Here is a 12,252-nt window from a genome sequence, read left to right as displayed (position 1 = left end):
GCTTCAAAGCTGAGGTGAAAGGATTGTTTGAGGCCAGCAGTTCAAGACCAGCCTGGGCAACATAGCAAGACCCCATCTCTACAACTAAATTTAAAAATTAGCCAGGTGTGGTGGTGTGCACCTGTAGTCCCAGCTACTTGGGAGGCTGAGGTGGGAGGATCACTTGAGCCCAGGAGTTTGAGGCTGCAGTAAGCTGTGATCGTGCCACTGTGATCCAGCCTGGGTGACAGAGCAAGACCCCATCTCTAAGAAATAAAATAAAATACACTTTTAAAAGTTTCCACAAGAAAAAAATAGGGAAAACAGGATGAAATTCACAAAATAATTTCCTAGAACCCAAACTTTCTGGGTTAAAGAGGCCCACCCAGTGGCCAGCACCATGGGTGAAAATGCAGGTATCCTTCATTCTCTAGCATCTTCACTTCCCAACTTGGATATTAAAAGCCTGGGAAGGCTGGGTGTGGTGGCTCATGCCTGTAATCCCAGCAATTTGGGAGGTAGGTGGGTCACTGAGGTCAGGAGTTTGAGACCAGCCTGGCCATCATGATGAAACCCTATCTCTACTAAAAATACAAAAATTAGCCAAGCATGGTGGTGGGTGCCTGCAATCCCATACTCAGGAGGCTGAGGCAGGAGCATTGCTTGAACCCAGGAGGGGGAGGTTGCAGTGAGCCCAGATCGTGCCACTGCACTCCAGCCTGGGCAATAGAATTGAGACTCCATCTCAAAAATAAAATAAAAAAAAAAAAAGTCTGGGCACTAAACTTGGATAGTGAGAGAGGCTGAGTTTCGGATAAAGACTAGTGAGAGCTTGGGAGGGGAAGGATTTATTTGAAAGCATGTCTGCAACTGTTGACCCCAGAATTTGGATAGTGAGAATTCAGAGGCCAGGCGCTGTGGCTCACGCCTGTAATCCCAGCACTTTAGGTGGCCGAGGTGGACAGATCACTTGAGGCCAGGAGTTTGAGACCAGCATGGCCAACACAGTGAAACCCTGGCTATTACAAAAATTAGCCAGGCATGGTGGCGGGTGCCTGTAATCCCAGCTACTCAGGAGGCTGAGACAGGAGAATTGCTTGAACCTGGGAGGCAGAGGTTGCTGTGAGTGGAGATCATGCCATTGCACTCCAACCTGGGCAACAAGGGCGAGACTCCGTCTCAAAAAAAAAAAAAAAAAAAAGATTCCTTGCGTGTACCCACTCCAGGACATACTGTTGTGAAATTTCAGAACAAGAGGAATAAGTAAAAACAAATCACAAAATAGGTCATCACAGGTCAAAAGGCAGAAGGTTAGAACATGTGGAAAAAGGCAGAAGAACTAACTACAATTAAAATGAAAAGAAGTAGAAGGGCTTGGGCTTTTTCAAAGCAGCACTGGATGGCAGGAGACGGGAGGGCCTTGCTTGAGAAATTCTGAAGGATGCATTTTCAGCCTGGAAGTGTACATTCAGGCAAGGGAGGGTAAAGACACCTTCAGACTTGCTCCCAGATTTGTTCCTCATGCTTTAAGGAGGCAATTGGCAGATGTAGTCTCCCCAGTTGAGGCAGTAAGTCTAGACTGAGAGAGACTGGCTGGTGGGAACAGGATTTCCCCCAGGTGGGAGGTGAGAAGAACCTGCTGAAGGGAGATCCCAGCCAGGTGCTGGTGTGGAGAGCAGATATATCCTGACCCCAACTGGTCCAAGGCTCCATGAGGAGATTCTTTGGGAGAAGATGAAATTAGCAGGACACCTGACGTGCTGGAACATCTGGAGAGGAGTTGAGACAGTTGGCAGAGTTGGGGCGGGATTAGTGATAAATACTAAACAAAGCAAATGAAAACACAAGACTGTTATTAGTTCCAGGGAAAATAAACTATCGTGTGGGAAACAAAAAATAATTATGGTGTACTACAAGGCGCAGCTGTGGATAGCCTCTCCGCAATGATAATTTATGTAAACACTGACTGCTGCTCTAATTGAAATTATGATGCGCCTGGGTGGAGAAGGTGTGGGGAGGAGAGCGCTGCATTTTCGCCTGTCGCCTTGGGAAGTCAGTCGCTAATGCCCCAAGCTGAACAACCAAGGTTCACTCTGAAGGCAGACGTTAAAAGAACTAGCTAAAAAGAATTATGGAGTGGGTAGAGCGTGGTGGTTCACACCTGTAATCCCAGCACTTCAGGAGGCCGAGGCAGGAGGATTGCTTGAGTCCAGGAGTTTGAGACCAGCCTGGGCAACATGGCGAAACCCTGTCTCTACTGAAAATACAAAAATTAGCCGGACATGGTGGCCTGTGTCTGTAGTCTCAGCTCCTTGGGAGGCTGAGGTGGGAGGATCACTTCACTTGAGCCTGGGAGGCGGAGACTGCAGTGAGCCGAGATTGAGCCATCACACTCCACTCTAGCCTGGTTGACAGAGCAAGACCCTGTCTCAAAGAAAAAAAAAAAGAATCATGGAGAAGGGTGGAGGTGAGAAAGGGAAGCAGGGACAGAGACTGCTGAGTTTCCTAATAAACTTCACCTCACGAAATGATTTCACTCTTTCATGGATATGTATGTGTAGCATTGAATTGACCCAAATGGGAATGGTCTCAGATGGGCTTTCTGCTCTGACAGAATGGGGGCCCTCACCTGCCTCTGTGCACAGGCCCTGTTAACAGGGAGGGTTTCCTTGCTCTCATTTCCTCTTGGTTCTTGTCATTGTTCTCTGTATCCTGTCTCCTCGTTGTGGTCATTTATCAGAGATTCTGAGCGCTTTCTTTTTTTCTTTTCTTTTTGTATTTTTTTATCTTTCAGGCAGAGTCTCGCTCTGTCACCCAGGCTGGAGTGCAGTGATATGATCTCATTGCAGCCTGTTTCCTGGGTTCAAGCAATTATGTTACAGGCATGAGCCGCCACGCCCGGCCGAGCGCTTTCTTTCGTCATTTTGTAAGGGGGTTTTAAAACGTACTCACCAGTAGAGAGAACAGTATTATAGGTCATTCTTCACCTGTCCCCAAGTTTCAGAAATTAGGCAATGAGAGTCCGTCATGTTTGTCTGGTTTTTGTTAGAACAACACCTCTTTCTTGAGGAAGTACTGAGTGCCAGATGCTACTGTAAGCCTTGAGAATAACCGCTGTGAGACAGGACGAGGACCTCCCTTTTAAGGTTTCAGTGCAGGAAGACAATGAACAGATTAACTAGTGAATATGAGCTATTTGAGGCCAGGCACGGTGGCTCGCGCTTGTAATCCTGACACTTTGGGAGGCTGAGGCAGGAGGATCGCTTGAGCCCAGCAGTTCAGAGATTCTGCGATTGCACCACTGCACTCCAGCCTGGGTGACACAGTGAGAAACTACTCTAAAAACAATAAATAAAAGATTTGAGGTAGGGATGGGATAAATGCTGCTATGAAGAAAAGCAGGGTATGGGGATGGAGAGTGCAGGGTAGAGGCCGGGATCTATTTTCTCGGGTGGTTAGGAAAGGCTTGCTAAGGAGGTGAGCATTGAGCAGAGATCTGAAGGAAGTGTGGGACTACCCTGGGATTCCCCAGCTGAGGGACGGTGGTGCAGAGGCCCAGCAGCAGGAGCCTGCTCGGTGTGGTGGATGAACGGCAAGGAGACTGTTGAAGCTGGAGAGGGTCCCCAAGGGGAACTGTGGTAGAAGAGGACATCAGTGGAGTCCCAGTCACGGGCCGTCGGAAGGACTTGAGATTGGAAGCCACTGGACTCCAGTGATCAGAGATGACGCGATCCGACTTTTAACAGAATAACCATGGCTTTGGGGTTGAAAATGGATTGTATGGGCCTGAGAGCAGAAGCAGGGAGACTGGTTTGGAGCCTGTTGCAATAACGCAGGTGAGAGCTGATGGTGATTGGGGCAGGGTGGGATGTAGGTGGGGCAGAGGGGACTTGAGGAGTTAGAGCCTGGATACCTATTTACTTTTTAAAATTATTTATTCATTTTTAAATTTTGAGACGAGATCTCACTCTGTCACCCAGGCTGGAGGGCTGGAGTACAGTGGTGTGATCATAGTTCACTGCAGCCTCGGCCTCCTGGGCTCAAGAGATCCTCCCACCTCAGCCTCCTGAGTAGCTGGGACTACAGGTGTATACTACCATACATGGCTAATTTTTAAATTTTTGTACAGATGGCTTCTTGGTATGTTGCACAAGCTGATCTTGAACTCCTGGTCTCAAAATATTATTCTGCCTTGGCCACCTAAAGCATTGAGATTACAGGCATCAGCCACTGCACCTGGCTGAGCCTGGATATATTTTGCATGTAAAGCCCCAAGCAGGTTCTTAAACTGATCATAGTGAGATTTATTATCATTTTCTTCTGAAATAATTTCTTTGAGTTAACTCTTTTTTTTTTTTTTTTTTTTTTTTTTTGAGGCAGAGTCTCACTCTGTTGGCCAGGCTAGAGTGCAGTGGGGCAATCTTGACTCACTGCAACTTCCACCTCCCGGGTTCAAGCAATTCTCTTTGCCTCAGCCTATCAAATAGCTGGGACGATAGGTGCCAGCCACCACACCCAGCTAGTTTTTGTATTTAGTAGAGATGGGGTTTTGCCATGTTGGCCAGGCTGGTCTCCTGACCTCAGGTGATCCACGCAGCTTGGCTTCCCAAAGCGCTGGGATTACAGGCGTGAGCCACTGCGCCCGGCCAAGAATTGATTTAAGTCAGTTGAGTCAAGTGAGTTATCGTTTGGATTCTAGAGTCAAATATCATGCAACAAATATTTGAGCCTTACGAGGAACACAGAAAGCACATGAGATATAATCCCTGTCTTCTAAGAACTTGAAACCCAGTTTGGGAATATTGGACTGGTGTACGTGCGTGGATTTCCTGTCTACTTGGGAAGGGCCGACAGAGGGCTTAGAGACGGGAAGGAAGAGAACAGCGTGAGCTGATAGCCTCTGTGTCCTAGGACCAGCTCTGCAGGGAAGTTACTTTACTTCAAAGGCTAAGTTTGGGCTCAGTTTTCATTCAGGTCTCCTGGGATATAAATCAACATTCCATTCTCATCAATGTGACTGTTTATTACATATTTTTATTTGGTATACTGTCAGATGTAGTTAACTGAACACAAATGAAGTAATTTCATAAGCAAATAAAGCATAGTCCTGGAGGTACTGCGTGAAAATGTGTCTTACGATGGAGGTTTTAATGCAGCACCACTGTGCGTAAGTTCCAGGCAGCCCAGGACATGCAGAGAGCAAATATTGACACCAGTAACAGAAACTTTCCACATTTTTGTTGACTACAGTGATGGGAACTGCAGTGAATTATTTGCCTTATATAGTGTCTGTAAAGCTGGAAAAGAAGTAGGTAGTTTCTGGTCTTTGTGCCAGTAGCATAAATAAATAAACTTGAAACATTCTTGCACTGCTTGTTGAAGGTCATGTCACTTGATTTAGTGCTCAAGAGCTTGGTTATTTGGACACGAAGAAGCTACTTCCTTCAGCAATAAAGGAAATGGAAATTTGACTGTCTAGTGAAACCTACCAATTCTGCATAAACATATACTGTAGAGGCCAGCAGAGCAGAGTGGCAAGGAAGGGGGGTTCTCCAACAACAGCCTGGGTTCCGAGGCCAGCTCTAAACACTGCTAGCTATGTAGACTTGTGCAAGTCTGTAGCTACTTTTCCCAGTTTCATCCCAGTTAGTGTGAGGATTAAACAAAGTAATATGTGCAAAACCCTTAGAACATCACTTTTAACAACATGTTAGCTATTGGTATTGTTATTTTAAAATCAATTTGCAAATAGACAGTTTTTTTTTGACTATTGATAACTGGCTCTTGGTAGAAAGCATGAGTAATAATAAAAATAACACATATTTGTGTAACAAATATTTGTGGGCCTGATGAAGACAGAGAGATAAGTAAGGCCGGGGCAGAGTCTAAAGAAAGTGCTTTACTATTTTATCAAACACTTAGCTGTATTTTCTCATTTTTGTACTCTCGGTAGCTCTGGTTAGCAGAAAGGCCTAGTTTGTTCTTCTTTTGTAGATGGACTGAAAATCAGACATAAAATGACTTGGTCCAGGCCACTCAGCAGAGGCTGGACTGGGTCTCAGTATCCCTTCCCTCTTCCTCCCAGTCCCTCCATGTCTGCGCGGAACTCTGCACTGGTTTGTCTGCATTGTGGAAATTGGTGAGAGCCGGACCATCGCATTCATATTAGAGAGAGAAGTGTTAGCCTCTGGAGATCAGCTTCATAAAACCACAAACATTTTCTTTTTAACTTTAAATCAAATGTATTGACGTATGATTTACATGCAATAAAACGTACCCATTTTAAGTATGCAGTTTGAGGAATGAGGCCAAACATAATCACTTTGTACCTGCCTCTGCAGTCAAACAGTAGAGCATTTCCATCGCCCCGAGTTTCCTCATGCTCCTTTGCAGTCTATGATTTTCATCACGATTTTGGCCTCTTTTAAACGTCGTATAAATGGAACCATAGAACATGCAGTCTTTTACGTCTGGCTCCTTTTTCAGCATGCGACCTGTGGCGTTCACCCATGAATCAGCAGTTCACTCCTTTTACACTCACTTGCTGATGGACATTGGGACATTGGGGTTGTTTTCAGGTTTTAGCTTTTTTTTTTTGAGACAGATCCTCGCTCTGTCGCCCAGGCTGGAGTGCTGTGGTGCAGTCTTGGCTCACTGCAACCTCCGCCTCCTGGGTTCAAGTGATTCTCCTGCCTCAGCCTCCCGAGTAGCTGGGATCACAGGCACCCACCACCACACCCAGCTAATTTTTGTATTTTTAGTAGAGATGGGGTTTCACCATGTTGGCCAGGCTGGTCTCAAACTTCTGACCTTAGGTGATCCACCCACCTCAGCCTCCCAAAGTGCTGGGATTACAGGCATGAGCTACCATGCCCGGCCAGGTATCTCATTTTAATTTGCATTTCCTTGATGACCAATGATGATGAGCACTTTCCTATGTGCTTTCTGACTATTTGTATCTCTTCTTTTGTGAAACATCTGTTCAAATTTTTTGCTCATTTTTTAATTGGGTTTATTTCCTTTTCAGTTGTAAGAGCTCTTTATGTATTCTGGATATAGGCACTTTGTTAGATATACATATTGAGACTATTTTCTCCCAGCTTATGGTCTGTCTTTTTTTCTTTTTCTTTTTCTTTTTTTTCTCTGAGACGGAGTTTTGGTCTTGTCGCCCAGGCTGGAGCACAATGGCGTGATCTTGGCTCACTGCAATCTCCACCTCCTGGGTTCAAGTGATTCTCTTGCCTCAGCCTCCTGAGTAGCTGGGATTACAGGCACTTGCCACCATGCCTGGCTAATTTTTTGTAATTTTAGTGGAGGCAGGGTTTCACCATGTTGGACAGGCTGGTCTTGAACTCCTTACCTCAGGTGATCCACCCTTCTCGGCCTCCCAAAGTGCTGGGATTACAGGTGTGAGCCACTGCGCCCGGCCTTTACTTTCTTTAATGGTAAAATTTGAGAATTGTAAGTTTTAAATTTCGATAAAGTCCAATTTACCACATTTTTCTCTCATAATTCGTGCTTTTGGTATCCCAACAAATCTTTGCCTTCTCCCAAGTCATGGAGATTTTTTCCTGTTTTCCTCTGAACATTTTAGTTTTAGTGTTTATGTGTAAGGCCGTGATCCATTGTGAGTTAATTTTTGTGTGAGGCGTAGGGTTGAGGTTCATTCTTTTTCATGCAGATATCCAGTTGTTTCAGCACCATTTGTTGAAAAGACTGTTTATTCCTTATCGAATTACTTTGCCACCTTTTGAAAATAGCCACATACATGTGGATCTCTCTTGGGACTTTGTGCTGTCTCATTTATCTCTACAGGCATACTTCAGAGATGTTGCAGGTTCAGTTCCGGACCACCACAATCAAGTGAATATCGCAATAAAGAGAGTCAACAAAGTTTTTGCATTTCCCAGTGCATATAAAAGTTATATTTGGCCAGGTGCGGTGGCTCACGCCTCACTGCCTGCACTTTGGGAGGCCAAGGCCGGTGAATCACCTGAGGTCAGGAGTTCAAGACCAGCCTGGCCAACATGATGAAACCCCGTCTCTACTAAAAATACAAAAAATTAGCCAGATGTGGTGGGCGCCTGTAATCCTGGCTACTCAGGAGGCTAAGGCAGGAGGATCACCTGAACCCCAGAGTGGAGGTTGCAGTGAGCCGAGATCGTGCCACTGCACTCCAGCCTGGAGGACAACGGTGAAACTCTGCCTCAAAAAAAAAAAAAAGTTTTATGTTTACACTATACTGTAGTCTATTAAGTGTGCAATAGCATTATGTCTAAGAAACAATGTACATACCTTAATTTAAAAATATTGCTAAAAAATGCTAACAATTATCTGAGCCTTCAGTGAGTAGCAATCTTTTTGCTGGTGGACAGTCTTGTCTTGATGTTGGTAGCTGCTGATTGATCAGGGCAGTGGTTGCTGAAGGCTGCTGGAGTGGCTGTGGCAATTTCTTTTCTTTTCTTTTCTTTTCTTTTTTTTTTTTTTTTGAGACGGAGTCTCGCTCTGTCGCCCAGGCTGGAGTGCAGTGGCACCATCTCTGCTCACTGCAAGCTCCACCTCCTGGGTTCACGCCGTTCCCCTGCCTCAGCCTCCCGAGTAGCTGGGACTACAGGCACCCGCCACCACGCCCGGCTAATTTTTTGTATTTTTAGTAGAGATGGGGTTTCACTGTGTTAGCCAGGATGGTCTTGATCTCCTGACCTAGTGATCTGCCTGCCTCGGCCTCCCAAAGTGCTGGGATTACAGGCGTAAGCCACGGTGGCCAGCCAGCAATTTCTTTTTTTTTGTTTGTTTTTGTTTTTGAGACGGAGTCTCGCTCTGTCGCCCAGGCTGGAGTTCAGTGGCGCGATCTTGGCTCACTGCAAGCTCCTCCTCCCGGGTTCACACCATTCTCCTGCCTCAGCCTCCCGAGTAGCTGGGACTACAGGTGCCCGCCAGCACGCCCGGCTGATTTTTTTTGTATTTTTATTAGAGACAGGGTTTCACTGTGTTAGCCAGGATGGTCTCAATCTCCTGACCTCATGATCCGCCCGTCTCAGCCTCCCAAAGTGCTGGGATTACAGGCGTGAGCCATTGCACCTGGCCCGGCCGGCAATTTCTTAAGACAACAATGAAGTGTGCTGCATTTATTGACTCTTACTTTTACAAAAGGTTTTCCTGTAGCACGTGATGCTGTTTGATAACATTTTACCTATAGTAGAACATCTTTTAAAACTGTAGTCAATCTTCTCAAACCTTGCCACTGCATTATCATCTAAGTCTATGGAATATTCTAAATCTTTTATGGTCATCTCAGCAGAGTTCATAGCATCTTTACTCAGAGTAGATTCCTTCTCAAGAAACTGCTTTTTTGTTCCTTCGTAAGAAGCAACTTTTCATCTGTTCAGCTTTGAACATAAGATTGCAATGATTCAGCCACATCTTCAGGCTCCACTTCTGATTCTACTTCTCTTGCTGTTTCCACCACATCTGCTGTTACTTCCTGCACTGGAGTCTTGAACTCCTCAGAGTCATCCATGAGGGCTGGAACCAACTTCTTCAAACTTCTGTTAATGTTGCTATTTTGATCTCTTCCTGTGAATCCCGAATGTTCTTAGAGGCATTGGAATGGTGAATCCTTTCCAGGTTTTCAGTTTACTTTGCCCAGATCCTACAGAGGAATCACTATGGCAGCTTTAGCCTTACAAAATGTATTCCTTTAATAATATGACCTAAAAGTCAAAATTACTACTTGATCCATGGGCTGCAGAATGGATGTTGTGTTAGCAGGCATGGAAACAGAAACAGATCGATTTAGAGCTGTCTTTTGCCAAGGTTAAGAAGGAAACACAAGTCATCGTAGGATCTGTGGCCTGTGATTTTCCAAAGAGGGTTTTGGAAACTTCAGTATTTAAAGAGGAAAAAGTAGGCAGGAGGGGAAGAGGCAAAGAAAAGGAGGTGGAGTAGGCAGTGAGGCCAGTGGTCACATTTTTGTGAGGCTTTGAGTACCATTCAGTGAATCTACATTTTACATGTGAAAAGAAGGGAGTGGGGCAGAGTCACATATGCCTTCCTCTCCGCACAGTAAATCTGCATTTTACATGTGATAAATAAGGGTGTAAATTACTTTATCTGGGAAAGAAAAGGTAGCTTTTTTTTTTTTTTTTTTCGCGTGACTTGGTTGCTTAGCTTAACTTTCCCTTTAGCTTGGTGAATTTGGGGTCCTGAGATTTTCTTTTGCAATGTGTATACAAAGAGATTGATGATAAGGAATTGGCTCACACGATTACGGAGGCTGAGAAATTCAGACCCTGGAGAGCCAATGGTATAACTCCAGTCTGAGACGGAGTCCAAAGGCGAAGACCAATGTCCCAGCTCAAAGACAGGCAGGCAGAGAGAGTTGATTCTCTTACTCTACCTTTTTTTTTTTTTGAGGCAGAGTCTCACTCTATTTGCCAGGCTGGAGTGCAGTGGTGTGATCTCAGCTCACTGCAACCTCTGCTTCCTGGGTTCAAGCAATTCTCCTGCCTCAGCCTCCTGAGTGGCTGGGATTACAGGCATGCGCCACCATGTCTGACCAATTTTTTGTGTGTGTGTGTGATGGAGTCTCGCGATGTTGCCCAGGCTGGAGTACAGTGGTGTGATCTTAGCTCACTGCAAACTCTGCCTCCCAGGTTCAAACTATTGTCCTGCCTCAACCTCCCGTGTAGCTGGAATTACAGGCATGTGCCACCAGGCCTGGCTAATTTTTGTATTTTTAGTAGAGACAGGGTTTCACCATGTTGGCCAGGCTAGTCTCGAACTCCTGACCTCAACTGATCTGCTTGCCTTGGCCTCCCAGAGTGCTGTGATTAGAGGCATGAGCCACCATGCCCGGCCTTACTCCACTTTTCTGTTGTACGTGGGCCTTCAGTGGACTGGTTGAGGCCCTCTCATACTGGGAGGGCATCCGATATCTCAGTCCACCCATTTGGATGTTACTCTCCTCCAGAAACATGCTCGCAGACACAGTCAGAGTATGCTTAACCAAATATCTGGGTACCCCATGGCCCAGTCCAGTTGACACATAAAATTAGCCACGTATTACGTGACATTATTGTGTGATCGATGTCAGTTCTGCTGTAAAAATGTGGAAAATGCCCTTCTGGGGGGCTTAATATAGATCTGACCACGTGGCAGTGTCTTCCAGAGCGGGATGGCTGTGATCATGTCAGGGTGACACACAGCTGAACACGAGTGGGCTAAGGCCAGAGCTGTCTGCTGCCAGCTGCCTTTTCTTTCTCCAGTGTTTTGCCCACAGTTAGCATAAGTATTTGGACCAGTGGCCTTGCGTGGGCAGCCGGCATGGGCTTGCTCCCTGGGGCTGCAGAGTCTGCCCCTGGCTTCATGCCCTGCATGTTGTGTGTGAGCAAAGAAATATCTAACAACCTCACCCGGATCTAAGACACGACTCTGTCAGCCTAACCACAGTGTTTGCGTTTAAACCTAACCTAATAGTTTTCAGCGCCATTTATGAGGGCATCTGACACAGCCCCTGTGGAAAAGCACCTCCACTGCTACAGTTTCCTGGCGGATGATGCTTCTCGGTGAAACTTTGCTCTGTGGATTCCCTTGCTGGAGGCAGCAGCCCATGGTTGGTGTGCTGTAGGCAGGTTGTATGTCTGTTCATCTGAGATGCCTCTGCGTACTCTGCTTCAAATCACGGGGGGCTTTTTGTTGAAACACTGGGAGATTTGCATTTGGAAATCATGTCCTATTTCTTTTTAATGAAAAATTACTTTACGGGTTCAGTGTTGCCCCTGAGGTGTTTCGGAAGCAGGTGGGATCATGACCACAGTGCTCAGCCCAGCGGTTCTATCGGACCCTTCCCTGAATGCTTCTCTCCTGCCCAGAAGGTAGCAAAAGTCACATGGGCTTCAGGCCGGAGCCACGTCAGTCACTGGGCCAGACATTCCTGTATGTCTGAGCTGTTGTTTCTGTTGTTGTTGTTGTTGTTTTGTTTTTTTGGGATGTGGTTTCACCCTGTCACCCAGGTTGGAGTGCAGTGGCATAATCATAGCTTACTGCAGCCTTGACCTCCTGGGTTCAAGCCATTTTCCCACTTCAGCCTCCAAAGTAGCTGGGACCACAGGTATGTGCCATCATGCCCAGCTAATTTTAAAAAGTATTTGTAGAGATGAGGTCTCACTGTGTGGACCAGGCTGGTCTTGAACCCCTTGGCTCAAGCGATCCCCGTGCCTTGGCTTCCCAAAGTGCTGGGATCACAGGCATGAACCACCATGTCTGGCTGTC

General features: G+C 46.1%; 1 protein-coding gene across 6 annotated transcripts in view; it reads left to right on the top strand.

Moving 5' to 3' along the window:
- Window positions 1–12,252, top strand: part of CHST12 (carbohydrate sulfotransferase 12) — a 29,518-nt gene that overhangs the window by 3,549 nt on the left and 13,717 nt on the right. Inside the window, exon 1 of one of the 6 annotated variants that reach the window (XM_063631090.1) lies at window positions 2,853–3,815. The exons of the other annotated variants lie outside the window; for them this stretch is intronic. The gene's annotated coding sequence lies outside the window, so the exon portion shown is untranslated. Of the gene's footprint in view, window positions 1–2,852; window positions 3,816–12,252 lie in introns of those variants that run through there. 6 annotated transcript variants of the gene reach the window in all.

Source organism: Symphalangus syndactylus, chromosome 22 (assembly GCF_028878055.3).
Source record: "Symphalangus syndactylus isolate Jambi chromosome 22, NHGRI_mSymSyn1-v2.1_pri, whole genome shotgun sequence".
NCBI lineage: Eukaryota > Metazoa > Chordata > Mammalia > Primates > Hylobatidae > Symphalangus > Symphalangus syndactylus.
Note: the sequence above shows the minus strand (reverse complement) of the source record. Positions and strands in the feature narration are given on the sequence as shown.